Here is a 17,497-nt window from a genome sequence, read left to right as displayed (position 1 = left end):
CCAGGAATCCACTCATCATCCCCCAGCTCTGGGTGTCAGCCAGCCCTTGACCCTGGGCTGTGGGGCGAGAGCTGCTGTCATTCAGGTTTGTCTTCCTGGAGAAATCCGACCCCACCTGTGTGAGAGGCAACACCAAGCCTTAACAGGAATGGTAAAGAGGTAAAATAGCCCGAGGCCTTCCCAAATCCCTAAGTCTTACACAAATGGAGAAGCTTAAGTGACTCAATAAGTGAGCCAAGCAGTTCATGTCTTAGAAAATGCAAGGTAGATCATTAAACTGGCCCAGGTAGCACTGACCATCAGTTTACTGGTGGGGTCAGAACACTCTCTGTGCTTTTCAAGGGAGATTGCAAGTGACAGAGAGAGCAAGATGCAGGCCTGGGCAATGCTCCCATAGGTTCCCTGAATGCCCAGATTTGCACCTGTGCACAGCAGTCCGGGCCAGTGAGGTAGTCCGGGCAGGTGGGGGTCTTCAGAGAACTGACAGACTCAGCCATGAGTGAGACCAAGCCACTCACGCCTCAAGACTACGGCCATCCAAGTTCACACCCATGTGTGCCTTTAAAGCCCCTGTGAGAAGAAATCTGGAACACCGTCCCTCCAGCCATCAAGCAGGGGCTGGGTCTCTGTCATCCATATCACAACCATAACGACTAGTCTGCAGGTCGTTCTGAATCATGTTTGTTGAGCTCTGGTCCTTTGCACTGTGACACCTTAGGCAAGGCTCTTCTCTCTGGGCCTCAGTTTCCCCATACAGGCAATGAGGTTCCTCGGCTTTATGAGCTCAGTGATAGCCCTCCCACCCCAACGGCTTCCTCACCTTACGTTTCTAGGTATGTTTGGGCCATGTCCCCAGCCTAGAGCTCTGGAAAGACTGAGCTCTGCAGGGTTTAACACCCCTGACCAGAGACCCTGGCCCAGGCTTGGAGGCCCCATCTCCCTGGCTCAGCTCCTGTGCAAACCAGTTTCTCTTCCTCTCTGACACATCCCTGGGAGGGACTGCTGCCTGAGCCCACCCAGCTTGCTGGGAGCGCTCCCAGTGTCTACCTGTGGGAGCGGCTGAGTGGCGATCATGAGATGAGAAGGACCAGCACGTGTCCTGCACCACCATCATCGGTGGCTTCTTTGAGTGGAAGGAGGTCAGAGGCACGTCAACAGTTTACTGGTGGCTATTCCAGGTGGGCAAGGCAAGGAGAGAGAGGGTTTGGGGGCTTCTGGGCCCTGAAGAACCAGCCTGTGGGGGATGGGACCCAAAACACAGGAGGGGTTCAAGCTGCCCTGGACCCCACCTGAAGCCTTTGGGAATCTGAGGAGAAAAGGGGCAAGAAAATATTTTTTCTGTATTTTCTGCCTGTTAGACACTCTGTCATTTCTCTCATTTCTTCCTTACTACACGAAGCAGGTACTATTGCCCCATTTTTCCGATGACGTTCTGTGAGATGCCGTGCCTTGTCCTAGGTCACACTGACCTTCAGGGGAGACACCTTTAGGAATGACAGCTGAAATGTACTGAGCACCACACTTTGAACAAAACTAGGAAGTAGGTACCCCCTGTATGCCTGCTTACCATCCTGATTTTCACATGTCGATAGTGGGGTCCACCCCTTCTACCCAACTAGGGGTGTACTGTGGTCCCCGAGCATCTTTTGGGCAGGTGTTCACTTGGGGCATCTGAGCAGTTTAATCCAGGAAGTCTTGAGATGGCCTGGGTAGGGTTCCCATTCATGTGAGGTCCAGGGTAAGTGGGGGGGTGGGCAGGAGGATGTGACCACCTTCCAAGGGAAAGCCAATCTGGGACCCAGATTTTAGGCCAGGCTTCCCTGGGGCCACAGCCTGACTGGGGACTCAGACCAAGGGACCGGCTAGAGGTCTCTGACTCTCCCACCTTCCGCACTTTCTCCACACCCCTCCTGCTAGTCTCTCTCCAGGCACCCCCCACCCCCACCCCCACCACTTTAACTCTCCACAGAAAAAGGCCTCCAGCCTCCTTCTTTCCCCCAATAGAGTTCAAAGGCCCATAAAATATTGCTTTAAGGGCTCATGTGTCCATAACCCCAACGTCAGCAAAGTAAAAACAGGCTTTGCCTTCTTCGGAAATCAGCACCCACTCACCCCTGCATGTGGCCCTTCCCTCAGGGGCTTTGCTAGAAGGGAAGGGCAGAGGGTCCACAAATGAACCAACCCAGTTCTGTTTTCCTGTCCCTTATAGGAGGAATCGGGACCTCGAAGAGGTTGGTTAACTCATCCAAATGCACCGGCGATAATGGCAGGAGCTGGAATCTGAGCCAGGTCAGCCGTCAAAGCCTGCGTTTCCACCAGACCTTGCACCCCTGCACCCTTGCCACCATTGTCTAGACTGGACTCCACTTGCGGGGGGCACCTCTGTGAGTCATCTCTTCTCCCAGACCCTGGCAACCCCCATCCTTCACAGCGAGCATCTGTCCTGCCATCGCCGTGACCCTATGACCCTTCTCAGCCCAGGAGCAGCCCCGGTCACGTCTCCTGTCTTTCTTTATCCCCCATCCTCTGTCTGTCCGGGGCTCCTGCCTGCCTCTCCCTCCATTTCCGTGGACGAAACATATTATTGCGAGCCTGTGACAAGCCAGGGACTCTGCTGGATGCTGCAGAGACAAAGGTGAGTAAGCGGGTCAAGGTGAGAGCTCGTCACAGTTTATATTCTTCTTGGGGGAGGCAAATAAATAAGATAATCTCTGCTGGCGGTAAGTGCTCGAAAGGCAGAAGCAAGAGTACCTCGCCCAGCCTATCCCTCATCTGGCCTAACTGGTTGCCTCACTTGACCTTGTGGAGCAACAATGGGAGGGGTACAGACAGGAAAAGAAGACAGGCCCTTTGGAGTGCGACAGTATCTTAGACTTTCACACTCACCGTGGAAGGCAGAGATTATCCTGCTACAGATGACAAAACGGAGGCTCGGAGAGGTTGCTCAAAGACGCGGGCTCCAGAACTGTGTGAAAACCCCGTTCTCCTGCCTTCCAGCCCCGTGCTATTTCCAAATCACACTGCTTCTCAGTGTGAGGAGGCTGCACTGATCCCCCCACTGCCCCAGCCCACATTCCCCTAACCGGGGACAGCCTCCCAACACCCTCCCCACCTCCACCCCTGCGTCATCTACAGTGACAGCTGGGAGCACGAATGGAGGAGTCCCAAGACGCCCCATCAGCGCGGTGCTCAGGAGCTGTCTTCTATTCATGACGTGGCCGGTCGTAGAATTGAACTAATCCGAATGCCTCACTTGACTCATGCAAATGCTCTCTTTATATTCCCATAGATGCATTAAGCACGTACTGTGTGCCATTTACCATGTGAGGTGCTGGGCACAAACTGGAGAGTGAGACAGGTAAAATGCCTGAACTCGTGAAGTTTACTAGTTACTAGTGGAGGACGTGGGCAGTAATCGAACAATCACAGACATAAACATGGCATCACAGACTGTGATAAGGGCTGTGAAAGACAAGAAAGGGGTGACATGGAAGCATTTGATAAGAGGGAGATCTGATTTATTCTGGAGGGTCCCTGAGGAAGGAACCTGGCATTAAACAGCAAAATGTGGCCGGGAGGTGTAGGGGAGGAGGCGACACAAGAGATGGAACAGGAGACACAAGACAGACACAAGGAAGGTACATGATGAGTTCCAGGGACTGGAGAAATGCTAGTACGGCATGAAAGCAGAAATAGCGAGGAAGAATGGGAGATCTGCGTGCCAGGGTTGTGGCCGGGACACACCAAGTGGTGAGTCGTGGGACATGATCAAACTTTGGCCTTGATTCTGGGGCAAAGAGGCACCTTTGGAGCTTTTAAATATGTCTGCATGGAGAGGAGGGGGTGCTTGAGGTTTTAAAAATTGCCCTGGCAGGCAGGTAGGAGACTGGCTTGGTGGGGGCAGAGGTGTCAGCAGGGAGATCTGTCGGAGCTGTTGCCATCATCCACATGAGAGAGGATGCTGTTTTAGAGGGGGGTGGGAACGGGAAGAGGAAGGAGAAGTGGGTGCCGTCTAGAGATACGGAGTCAGCAAGGTTGGGCAACGCATCACAGGTGGGGATGAAGGCGAGGGAAGTCAGGACGGTCCAGGTTCCGTGAGAGAGCACGGCAGCGGAAGACCTGATCCTGGAATCTGAGGCTTGGATTGATGAGACGTGCCCAAGACCTCACAGCCAAGCTTCACCCTGGACTCCGGCTCTGTTTCTCAACATGCAGCTCAAGCTGAGTGGAGCAGGGTCCCGGAGGTACCACTTTCTCTGGCCCCCTACACTGTGACATCCTGGAAACAAACACCAATCATTCTGGTGTGAATCCACCTCCACCCCATAGCATCTCGCACACTCCCTGGCGCACAGGGCTTAGGATGGTTGTCCAGGGATCCCTAGAACATTTCTCAGTTCCAATCTGGCTCTAGGAAGTCACACCTCCTGGGAACTTTCATTCCATCACTGCTTAAAATATTTGTACCGAAGATCAAATATCAGTTATGCAAAAGCTCATTGGATAGTACCAAGCAGTAAGTGAGTGGAAAATACATCTACTACAAAGCGTGGGTGGAGTTGAGTAAGGGAGATGAGATGGAAGGGGGCTCAACCCAATGGCAGGGGGCTCAACCCAAGCAAAGGCCGAGGAGGGGAAAGGGCAGGGTCGTCTGAAGGAGGTGGTGGGTAGGTCTGCTAAGTGCTTTCGTGTGTTACCTTGCTGCTGAATCTTCACAGCAGTCCTATTACAGTAAATACCATTTTCTCATTTTTCAGATAAGGAAAAAGAGATGAACCGAAGTGGGCCACGTCGTCCCCGCTAAGGAACTTGCTCTTCCCACCCACAGGCGGGCAAGCCCTGAGGTCGGGAGAGATGGCTTACAGAGGTAAGAGGGAGAAGCGGCTTTCTGATGACGATGGTCTTCCCACGAGCTAGTCGAGGAAGAAACTCTTAGTGGCTAGAATCTGTGAAGGCCTCCAAGTTTAATAACCCAGGGCAATTCTAAGAAAGAAATTGGCTTTCCTTGAGATGGGCCAAAGCAAGTAAAGGTGCTCTCCTCAATTTTTAGAAAGCAGTTGTCTCCCAGAGGCGGGGGGCAGGCCAGAGGGGTGAAGGGTGTCGCCACCCGGCCAGGCTGTGTCCCCTGATTCTCCCCAGCCACTCTGGAGGGTGAAAAGCACAGGAGATACTGTTTGCTGATCAGCAACTTGGGCAAAACTTAATTGCTTCTCTGAACCTGAAAAATATCAAACTGCATAAATAAATGTGCTTTTAATTATTAATAGAGGCATTTACATCTAGAGTCGGAACGTGAACATGAGTGTAATTTCTTATGCTAAACTGGCCGGTGTGGCACGTGACCTGAGGATTCAGAGACACAAAGGGTAGGGAAGAAAGGGAAGAAGAGACACAAAGGGTAGGAAAAAATCTTGGGCATTTTACATGTTAAGAACCGGAAAATAATAAGAGAAGGAATTTGTGGAAAAAAAGGGTGGGAGGAAGTTCTCCTGCAGACCCAGATTAAGGCCACTTTTTCACTAAGAACCAAGAACAGGAAGTCCACCTTAACTAACCTCGGGGCGGCCTCTTGAGGCACTGAATGACTAAGGGAGCCTGCGCTTCTGTGGAAGTGCATTACCCGACTTTCTCTAGGGTCCGCATCATTAAACCCAAGGTTGGGAAGGACCCATCAGATGGGCTCGGAGGTCAGGCCAGCGGGCATCAGTTAATACCTGTGTGGCCAGGCAGAGGGGACTCAGAAGACCCCTACCACCTGATACTGTCAGGGCTTCACCCCTTTGGCTTCCAGAAGCAGGGTGGTACCAAACAGCACTGTGTCTGAAACCCACCGTAGCCACTCCCTAGCTAAGTCTCCTTGGCCCGGCTTTTCCTCTCTGAGCCTTGGTGTCTTCATCTATAAAATGGGTTCATCATATCAATCTCACAGCATCGCTGGAGGGATGTAGCACGGTGTTCAGAAATTACTGAGACTGAGTCCAGACACGAGGAAGGTAGATGACGCTCCCACCCGTGTTCTCCAGTGTCTGTGATACCCCCTGACATGCAGGGGGAGAAGAGAAGTTAGGTTGGGGGTGTGGGTTGAGGGGAGAGCAGAGGAAGAGAGAGGAGATGAATCTTCTCACCTGGCTCCTGGGACTGGGTTGAGCTCTGAGAAGAAGCTTCAGAGTCAGAAGCTTAAAGGTTTTATAGGACTGTGGACAGAAGCAGACAGTCTGTGGCGTGGAGGTGGAGAGAACTGTATCCTCCCCTCCTCTACCTGGAATTCTGCATTCCAGTGGCCGAGGGAGACGGCTTCTCACACAGCAGGGGTCGTGCTGGGTAGGAGCCGTGGGCACAGGCATAGAATGAGAGCAAGAGAGGAAGGGTGGGGTGGGCACCACAAGTGACTGCTGCTGCCCTGAAATACCCAGGGAACACTCATTTCTAGCACTGGGGTCAGGGAGGGGCAGTGAAACAAAGGTCAAGATTTTCTAGTCACAGGCTGGGGGGCTGGGACCCCTGAATTGCCTCTCTGAAATGTCTGCCATTAGGCTAGGCACACAGTAGATGTCAGTACATGTCAGCTCCCTTCCCACTCCCCTTCTTTCCTAACTCTTGTGCATTTATCGGGTGTTGATTGTTTCCTTGGTGTGTTCTCCTAGGAAGTTCGGGTTCTGTCCTTTAAACCCCAAAGTGAACATGGACTAAGCCTGACACATGGACCAACACTTATTCAAACACCAGCTAACACTTAACTCTTCATATTACTATTTTTAAAAGATTTTTATTAAAATGTAGCTAACATACAGTATTATATTAGTTTCAGGGGTACACCATAGTTATTCAGCATTTATACACCTAAAGAAGCGGTCACCATGATAAGTGCAGCGACCATCTGACACTGTACTGTTGCTGTCACGTTACTGACCATATTTCCTATGCTGTACGTTACGTCCTCGTGACTTACTTGTTTTATACCTGGAAATGTGAACCTCTTATTCCCTTTCACCTTTCCCTCCCTAATATTTTCAGTTACAATGTTATTATTTTATATTAGTTGCAGGGGTAGGGCATAGTGGTTAGACATCGATGTAATTTAAGAAATGCTCCGCCTGACTAGTCTAGTACCCACCGGGCACTAATATTACTTTTCATAGTTTCGTAAATGTTTTCAGTTCTGATTCACTTGAGTCTCAATGCCCACCTTGCAAAGAAATAGCCCCGACTTACAGTAAAGGAAACTGAGGCCTGAGGAAAGTAACTTGCCTAACGTCACACAGCTTGTAAATCATAAAACAGGGATTTCCCACCAGATCCTCCGAGGGCTGGAAAGAGGCCCACGTGGGGCTATACCCCAGCCCTACCTCCCAACAGTGGTAGTCGCTGGCGTTCGTTAAGCCCTCAGCGGGTGGCGTGTACTGTGCTAAGAGCTCTGCAAGCATCACCTTTCCCTCTTCACAAAAGCCCCGTCACTGCTGTTATTCCCGGCTGTAGAGAGAACACTACACTTGGGAGAGGTGCATGCCTCCAGCTGCCAGCCCCACTGCCTCTTACCTGGGTAAACTAAGTTTCCACATTAATCCAACAGACCGGGGAACACTGATCTTGCACAGCTGCTATGAGGACCAAAGGCAGACACAGAGCACATAACAGAGTGGGCTCGCAAAGGACACGCGTTCCCTTTCCCACGTCACACAGCTTCTCAGACCAGAGTGCTGAAATGAAAAGACAGACCAGAGAAGGGTGACTGAGCAAGGAGATGGTCGGAGGAGGCCCACTGCTCCCCAAAGGGGCAGGTGTGGCCTTGATGTCTTGTGCCCACCCTGGGACCTGGGCATGCACCTCAGCCCTGCCCTGCATCACTCTGCCTACGAGAGGGTCAGAAACACAGCTGGACGTTTTTCCCACAATTTCCAACCTGTGCTGCAATTATATAATACTCGCATGCCATTCTCTCCCCCTGGTGTTTTTTGTTCCACCAGTTCTACCAGTGTCGGAGAGGACTCAACTTAGTTGAAAGAATAGTGGCTCTCGAGAGCCATGGGCCTGCATTTGAACCTGGGTGACCGTAGGCAGGTTACTGCACCTCTGGGCACCCCAGTTCCTGCGTGGAAAATGAAGGTGGTCCCTACCCAAGGTTATGGCTTGGTGCAGGTCAGGGCAGTACCGTCATTCTCAGAGCAACTGTTTCTCCTGCCACTGCCCTGGATGCAGCCTCAAAGAAAGGTCCCGTTTGCCACAGGAAAATATCTAAAAGTAAAAGGGGATGCCCGCCCCAACTTTTTTTTTTAATGGTTTTTGTTTTTCAGATATTAGCCTTTGCCTCTGAAAACACTTCCATATTGTAACATGATGGAAAAAAAAAATCTTCTTAAGTAAAATTTTAACTAATGCTTATTAATGATAGTGTACTTGTTTAGGCTGAATTTATGATACAGTGAAGGTAGACATTTTATCCCCCATCTTTAGATTTTATAGCGAACCGGGGCCCTTCTTGTAATCATAGTATGAAGTAAACATTTATGTCCATTTTATAGGACTTGAAGAATAGTTTTATATTTTACATTATGATAGGGGGTTATGGCTGTTACTCCTTTTATGACACCCTGTTGGTCGCTGCTTTGATTTAGCTGTCATTGGGTCATTTGCTGGCATGTCATCACCAGTTACTGCGTGGCAGGGTGGAGTTGTGAAGAACAAATTGTTAAGAGAAGCAGCGTGTTCCTGAATCCCACATGTCTTATGTTGAGCTTGGGAGGAAAAACCCCATTTTCTCAGAAGTTGCTTTCCCCCTAAGTGAGTCAAGAGTTTCACCTGTACAGAAAGGGCTCAGCTACCCACCGGCTTTGGTCCGGTCCTGTCTCCCTTTCCGGGCCCCCTCCTTCTCCCTGGGTAAGTACCTCTGAGCTCCTGAAATTGTATGTAAACAATTGTATGTGCCTTTTGCTGGGGACACATTAACTAGTAAGAAGCAGATGGCGCTCGTGCTGGTGGTGGCTCGCCTCGGCCCCACACGCCCAAGTCACGATGAGGACAGGACCTCCTGGTCCTTCCTTTTCTCAGCACAAGAACTCTTGCTCTGGTTGGGGTAGGAGTCTGGGCAGACCTGCTCCCCACCTGCCCCTACTGTGTGGTCCTAAGCAAGTTACCTCGTTTCCTCTTCTGTAAGACAAGGATGAGCCTGCCTCCCGCACAGGGCGGAGCGGACACTCTGATCCCGGATGCAGAAGCCATTTGTACACTGCAAAGCGCCCTCCGGTTATGCCTAGTGTCGTATCGCAGCTAGGTGAGCAGACACTCATCTAATTGTAGTCATTTCTCTTAAAATATGAGTGATCCAAAGTCTCGCCAGTGGAAAGACAAGTACCATTTGCTTTCACTTAAATGTGGACTCTGAAGGTCAAAACAAAGGAGCAAGCAAAACAGAAACAGACTCGTCGACACAGAGAACAAACTGTTGGTTGATAGAGGGGAGGGGATGGGGTCTGTGCAAAAAAATGACAGGGATCAAGAGGTACAAACTCCCAGGAATAAAATAAATAAGTCACAGGGACGCAATGTACAGCACAGGGAATATAGTCACTATATTGTAATAACTGAATGGTGACAGAAGGCTGCTAGAATTGGCATGGTGATCACTTCGTACGGTATATAAATGTCAACGCACTGTGTTGTAAAACTGAAACTCATATAATATTGTATGTCAACTATACTTTAATTAAACAAAAAGTTTCTCCGTTGAAGGAGGAACACATGGGTTTCAAAGGATGGAGTCGTAAGAAACTCTCTTCCTCTCCCTCCCCACCTGCTCACAGAGAATGGGATTGCCCTAGACATGGGCTGGGGAGGGAGGTTCTCTGCAAACCTGAGTGGTGAGCCCACAGTCCTGGGAGGGGTTCACCGGTAGAGAGAGGAGCTACCATGAGTGCACCTGCTAAGGGTGGCGGGGGCTCCCCTGGCCATTAACAAGCTGAGACTCAGGTTCTTAGAACTATGGCCAACGTGTTTAAACTTCACAGGTCAGGCCCTGGAGGGAAAGAAGGGCAAGAGATCACTGAACCCCTAAAGGCTTGCTGGGCCTCACATATCTCTAAGCAATAGCATGTCAGATCCTGGGTTTTTATTTATTCAATTAACTGAGCAGTTACTGTAAAGGAGTCTCTATGACAGTCACTGGGAATAGGGAGATTAGAGAAGAACGAGGAAAATCTAGAATTTAAGGAAAATCTAAAATTGTCTGTTTATTTCTCACATAAATTCTTCTCTGTGTCATTCTGGGTTTCTGTCTGTTTGTAGCACACACATTCCCTCTACATGCATGTGTACGTGCACACACACACACGTGCATGAACCTCACTCCCCACTCTCCTGAGAGGCTCCTTGGCTGAAGGTACTTTCTGGAAGCCAGAGGAAACTCAATGGGAAGAACTGGTTGATCCAGTCGGCTAAAGGCCTGTCCCTCCCTCACCCCGTCACCTCTCCGTCCACCCTACCAGCCTTCTTCCAAACAGATCCCCTCAGGCCTGCTATGACCTCATCCTCCTTGCTGGACCAGCCTCAACGGCTCTCACGTGCTTCACCCCCCAACCCTTCCACCCCCCCCCCCACATCCCCCACCTCCCACTCTCCACCCCACCCCCAGCACCTTGTGGTGATTTGCTTCAGTTTGTAAGATTTAGAGAAAGAAAAAGAAAGAGAGAAAAGGAAGCATGGTGAGCTCAGGCTGGAGGAGCAGGGAGGAAGGGGCCCCAGGCTGGGCCCAGAGCAAGTCTCTGATGCACTGCGGTCGCCTTGTGGTTCAGGCCCAGAGGCTCATGCAGGCGGTTGTGGGGAGCATGATAACCGGTGAGACGATTCGCAGAATTTTTGAAGGTTTTGTAATAAAAGGTGACAGCACCGGGCCTGAGATAACAACGTGCCCGGGCTCCGTGCCAAGAAGTTGGGCGGCAGAGTGACAATGGAAGGCAGGGACAGAAAGGGAGGTGGCTCCTCTTCTGGCAAGGGAGCATACATGGAGCCCTTTTGGAGCCGAGACAATGAATCCACTCTTGGAAGCACTCATTTGTTGGAGGCTGGGGTGGGGTGTGAAGAGAACAGAGGTGGGACCAGGCCAGTGCATCCCTTCCTGGTGAGCTGGGCCTGCGCTGGGCAGCCACACGTCTCGGGCCACAGGCAGCCTGCTGCGGGGTCAGCTCTCGGATACCTTGGCAGCCATCTCCTCACCTCCTGGCCATCTCAGTGTGGACATGGCCCTGGCCAGAGTGGGAGCAGACCACAGTGGACGTCCCAGGGAAGGACACCCAGGAGGGAGAGCCCTACAGGAGGCTAGGCCGGGTGGTCCGAAAACCCTCCAAGTGCACACAGAGCCCCTGGGACAGGAACCCATCCACACTCCAAGGATATGGGACCACGTCTTCCTCCTTAGCGTGGCATCAAGGCTGCCTCACGCTGGGCAGCCCATTTTTTCAGCATCTCCTTCTACCTGCCCCGTTGACGTAATCGTCCACACAAACTGTCCGTCGGGCAGAGCACATATCCGGCTCTTGGAGGCCTTGGCACCTGCCAGGCCCTCGGCCCGAAACACTCCTGCCTTTCCTTCCTGCCTGGTTGATCAGGAACCTGCTCAAATGTTTTTTTCTTCTGTGAAGACTTTCCTTGGGCAGAGCTCATCCCCAGCTCCTCCACTGGGTGTGACTATGCAGCCATCTGCTTTGCACACCCCTCCTTTATGACTTGTTTTCCTGTCTCTCCCTTCCAGGCTGCGAGAGCAACCACGTCTCAATTTACCCCTTGCTCCCAATTCTAGGTCAGAGTCTGGCGGATAGCAGGCACTTGATGATGGATGGATGGCTGGCTGGCTGGCTGGCTGGCTGGCTGGATGGCTGGATGGATGGCTGGCTGGCTGGCTGGCTGGCTGGCTGACTGGATGGATGGATGGATGGATGGATGGAAAGGATGAAAGAAGGATCAGGCAGGTGGGGGCTCCCCCCTTGCATCCGGCCGACCTGGTGGGGCAGGTACTTTACAGCATATCCCCTCCAATTTAGCTCAGTCCTAGGACCTGCACTTCCTCCCAGGCTAGAGGGGGTTCCCCCACCTGCCGGAAAGCCTCCTTCTGCATCACCTCTCATGTCAGAGGCCTGGGCCAAGACCCTCTCCTCCTCTACCCTCACACCCTCATACCTTGGATCCCAAGTAAGGGCTTAACCCCTGTGAAGTGGTTTGAACCCCAAAGCCGAGATGGGGACATGGGAACCCAGTGTTCCCCTTAGAAATCCACCAGAGGATGACAGACGCTTCCTCTTGGCAAGCCCCAGCCTGCTCTAGGAAGAAGGAAGAAGGGAAAATTCATTAGCAGCTTGTCTGCGCCATTAACTACTGCCCATTCAGGCTACTGTTGTGTTCCCTCCCTCCCACCCCCACATAAAGTCCTCCCACCCAGGACAAGAGCCCACATCCTCAGGACCCCTCCCACAACCTGGGGCGACATCAGTGCCTGGCCCCAGGAAGAGGCTTTGTCTCTAGAGGGACAGGGCCCAGCCCCTCAGAAGAGTTGCCATCCATGCCCAGAGCAGATGGGCAGGGGCACGGAGGTGGGCAGAGGCTGACAGGAATGAGTGTCAACCAGACTTAACCGGTTTTGCTGTGTGAGCAGTGAGGAAGTGAGTGGTTCACACCTGGTGAGTCGGAGCAGCCAGGGGCGTCTGGAAACCCGGGCAGTATTAGAGCTGAGTCTGCTGCGGAACGCACAGGAGAGGCCCTGCCCCGTGACCCAACACAGGCCGCCCACAAGAGACAATCAAAAACACTGAGGCAATGACTTCCTGTCTCCCCAGTCCTGGCCCAACCCTATTTGGTGGGGACCTTCAGAGAACAGGGCAGCTCTAGCAGCTTTCTCACCCTGGACACGTAAGGGTTTCCAGAGAACTCTGTCCACATCCGTGGCCGTCCCTTGGAGTCCCTCAGAGAACTATTTATGCTCCTGGCTTGTGAGCAGTCCAACTGCCATGCATGTCCTCCCTTCTGGAAATTTCCATCCTCCATACTCCGTGGAGCATCAAAGCCAGGTTGCTGCTCCTCTAAGGAGGAGATGCCAGTGGCAGCGGGGGGTCCTGAACTCCTTCACACAACCAGGCCTCTGCTCAGCTGCCGCACAGGCCACCTCTTAGCCCTGCTTATTTTTCTGGACAGAACAGGACTTTCCTGTTCCTCTCACCCCATGAGGCTGAAATGCTCCTCAGAGAAGCAAATGGAAGGGGAGGCCTAAGACAAAGACCCCTACAGGGATTCTCCTTTGGGGAAGGACTCAGTGAGACTGCAGAGCCGGCTTGAATTCGGACCTCTCGCTTACTGGCTATGCGACACTGGGCAGTGTCACTTCTCTGAGCCTCAGCTCCCTCCTCGGTAGAAAGGTTGTACACAGAATGCCTGCTGTGTGGGGTCATTTGCAAACATTCAGTGAGAAGATTTGGATTCTTAGCTGAGCCGATATGGTGTACCGTAGGTGTTTCACAGACAGCAATCCCTTCCTGCCCGTTCACTGCCAGCGTGGACATAGGGGGTCCCACCACTCACCAGTGGGTATGGATGCCCTGGGAACTAACCTAACCTGTCTGACCTTCCTTCTCATTTTGGTGATCTGGACCCCATAACAGCTGCCACGTCAGAGGGCCATTAAGAGGACACTCACCCAGCATTTAACACAGTATAACACATAGTAACTGCTCAGCAAATTGGTGGTTGTGCCATTTTTATCCCACACACCCAAACAGAAGCACACAGCTCTGTGTTTTATGCCAGAGCCACACACACCACAGACCCTGGAGCTCTGGAAGAGCCATTTGGAGGAGCCGTCCCAGCCAGAGCTTTCAGAAGCTGTTTCATCAACCACACCTCCCGACTGAATCAACATCACCTGTGGGACACTTGGCATCACTGTGTCACCCACAGGAACCCTGCTCTTGGGGTCAGGTCATAAAAGGGACCAGTGAGTTCCCAGAACAAGAGACCATTTCCCTGTAACTTGACAAGCAGGGCCCAGGTTCACTGGGAGAGGAGAGTCTGCTTCTTGTAGCCTACTTGTGGCCGAGTTACCTGGTGGGAGAGCAGAGGCTTGGAGCAGCAGCAGCGCTAGGGTAAACCTACAGACTATTTGATGGTGGAGAAACCCAGGCACAAGGGGAGAAGTGAATGCACCCGGGTCATCTTACAGTCCGTGCTAGCTCTTGTCACCTGACTCATCACTGCTTTTGCCATCTCACCCCAGGGCAGCATTCCTTTGTATGCCTACACGGGCAGTTTTAATCACTCTTGAAAATGCATCATGTTTATTCCTGCCTTCTGACCGCTTTATTCCTTATCTTTTTGTTGGGATCAACTTTTTCCAGGTGAAATTCACATACCATGCAATTAACCATTTGGAAGTACACAGCTCCGTGCATTCAGAATGCTGTGCAACCTCCAGCTTTCTCTACTTTCAAAGCTTTTTGTCACACCATAAATAATCACTCCCCATTCCCACCTCCTCCTCCAATCCCCTGGTACCCTCTAAACTGCTTCCTGACTCTATAGACCTCCTTATTCTGAACATATCATATAAAAGGAACCATACAGCATGTGGCTGTTTTTGTCTGGCTTCCTGTCCTTAGCGTAATGTAGCTGAGGTTCGTCCACTTACAGTATTCACAGGGACTTCAGTGAATGTGAATACGGCTAAATCATATTCCACTGTACAGACACTCTATTCAGTCATCGGTGGACATTTGCATGGTTTCATCATGTTTAAACACACACAAAAATGGAAAGACTAACGTAATGAGCACACATTTTCCCACTACCCAGGTTCGGCACAAAGTCCAGGACCAGGGCGCTTGGGGCAGCGTTGCAAGGGGCGCTCGCTCCCAAGGTCTGCAGGCACAGGTGGCCCCTGAGCATGAAGTCTCGTCAGCGGTGCTCCCCAGGCACCTCACTGGCCTCCCCTGGTCCTGTCCATGTTGCACAACTTGAATCTGGCGCATACTTGCTTTCTCCCGCTCTATGAACATCTGCTTTTGCTGAATAGTTTGCAGATAGGTTACAGACCACACAACACTTCGCTCCTAGGTTGCTCAGCTCACATCCTCACAGAAGGCTAGCCTCCATGGTGACACAGCCATTCCCACCCCACAATTCCTTGGAACCTTTATCTCCAATCCATGGTCACATTTCCCAATTATCCCAAATGCATCTTTCACGGATTTTTTGTTTAGTTGGTGGGTTGATTTGTTTTCAGCAGGATCCTAAGAAGTTTCCCACATCACATGTGGATATTGGGTCTCTTTTGTGCTAAAATGGCCTTGGCTCTGACCTTCTGAAGAGCCCACACCTTAAGTCTCATAGAATGGCCCACATTGTGGATTTGCCTGGTTATTTTCTCTTGCTGTCATTTAACCTGTTCCTCTGTGCCCTGTGAATCCTGTGAGCTGGGAGTTGAGGCTAAAGGCTAAACACTTTGGCAAGAACACTCCAGAGGTGAGTCATGCTCTTCACGACCCCTTACATCAGGGGGCCTGTGATGGCAGGTTGTCCTACTGCTAATTAATGATGCTAAATTTGATCAGTTGGATAAGCTTGTAACCACCATATCTCTCTATTATAATGGCACATTTTTCCGTTTTTAATTAGTAAATAATTTGGAGGAGCTACACAAATACCTTGTTCCCCAACAACCTCCCACCCAGGGGTTTTTAGCAGCTATTAATGATCCTGCCTGAATCAAGAATTACCTGGAAGGTGCATAATAATGACTTTCTAACTCTATCATTCTGTCCACATTTCTCATCTGGTATTCTTTGTAAAAAAGGATCTCTCTCTCTCTTTCTTTCTCTCTCTCTTTCTCACACACATGCGCGCGCACACTTAATTATGCATTTTTCTATTTGTTCAATGTGAAATTATAAACAAATTTTCTATTTTTTCAATTCATTACCATCATTATTTTTTGTGATGCTCAGTAATCCTAAATTTAACCAGAGAGACACCCTCAAATCTGCTTCTGCATCTCTTAGACATGATCCCACTGGGCTTCTTGGAACAATAAGATGTCCCAGACTTGCCTTGTACTTTCCGTTTCTCATGTCTGGAATCAGTCATTTCCCCAGAAAGATCGAGTTCCTTTTGGTGGGTACTGGTCTTAGAAATCAAGATTTGGACACTGGGTGGTTTCATTGCTCTTGAGGTTCTTGTTTCCAGGCTCTTTCAGTTGACAGAGGTGAGAAAAATAAAATGAGTTCATAGTATTATCAGTTCTACTTTAAAAATTATAATAATTTTTCTTGTTGTATAGTTATCCTCTCAAATTAATTTACAGGTAGGTTCATTTGTTTATGTTTGTGCACAATTCGGGGGATTGTTTTTTCCCAGTTTTTAAATTTAATTTCATTTGATTTTTGAACATATAAATCAAGTACATGGTTAAAAACACAAAACTATGTTTAAAATCCTATTTGGAGAAGTTTTCGTCCCATTTCAATGCTCTCCACTCTGTTACCACCCCCTTCCATTAGTTCTGGTTTATTCTTCCTGTGTTTCTTTATGTATGAGTGTGTACACACACATGTGTGTATGTGTGTGTATATGTGTATGTATATACGTATTGCTATTTCCCCTTCTTAGCTACAGAATTTATGTGAAGTTTGTAGATGGGAGCCTAGAGTCCTGGGAGAGAAAACAACTTTAAAGAGGTAAATTTACTAACGAATCTTAGATCCACCCCTTGCTATCTGTGTGGCTGAACTAGTCACATCGTCTCTCTGAGTCTCAGTCTCCTTATCTGTGAAATGGGATAACAATTCCTACCTTGTATGGTTTAGATTAGGATTAATTTTTTTGCATATCATACAAAAATTAAATGTTAGATAGGATAAAGAGAAAAATGTAAAAATAAAAAAAATAAAAGGACATTTAAAAAGTATTTTAAAAAGAATTTTTAAACCTTCCTGTGCAAGACACAAGCCTCAGAATACATAAAGGAAAAGACTAAGGTTATTCAAAAGGAAAAAGAAATGCAAAACAACTATGACAAAGGACAACATCCTATAATGTAAAACATGAGTAACAGACAAGGTGAAAGTGTTTGAAATATATTCAAAATACATCAGGTACATCCCCTTTAAAAAACTGCTTGATAGTTTCTAAGAAAGCTTAAACATTGACTCACCCGATGACCCAGTTATTTTACTCTTAGGTATTTACCCAAGAGAAATGAGAACATATGTCCACACAAAGACTTGTATAAAAATGTGCACAGCAGCTTTATAAAGAATAGCCCTGCACTGGAAACAATTCATATGTCCATCAACAGGACAATGGCCAGTGTGACAATGTGAAACCATTTAGCAACAAAAGGAACCAACTAGAGATACATGGACAACATGGATGAATCTCAAAAACAATATGCCAAGCATAAGAAGTCAGTTATAAAAATGCCTATTTGTATGATCCCCTTATGCGAAGTTCAAGAAGAGACAAATCTAAT

The sequence above is a fragment of the Rhinolophus sinicus genome, chromosome 3 (assembly GCF_057876585.1).
Source record: "Rhinolophus sinicus isolate RSI-liver-muscle chromosome 3, RSI-T2T, whole genome shotgun sequence".
Taxonomy (NCBI): domain Eukaryota; kingdom Metazoa; phylum Chordata; class Mammalia; order Chiroptera; family Rhinolophidae; genus Rhinolophus; species Rhinolophus sinicus.
Note: the sequence above shows the minus strand (reverse complement) of the source record.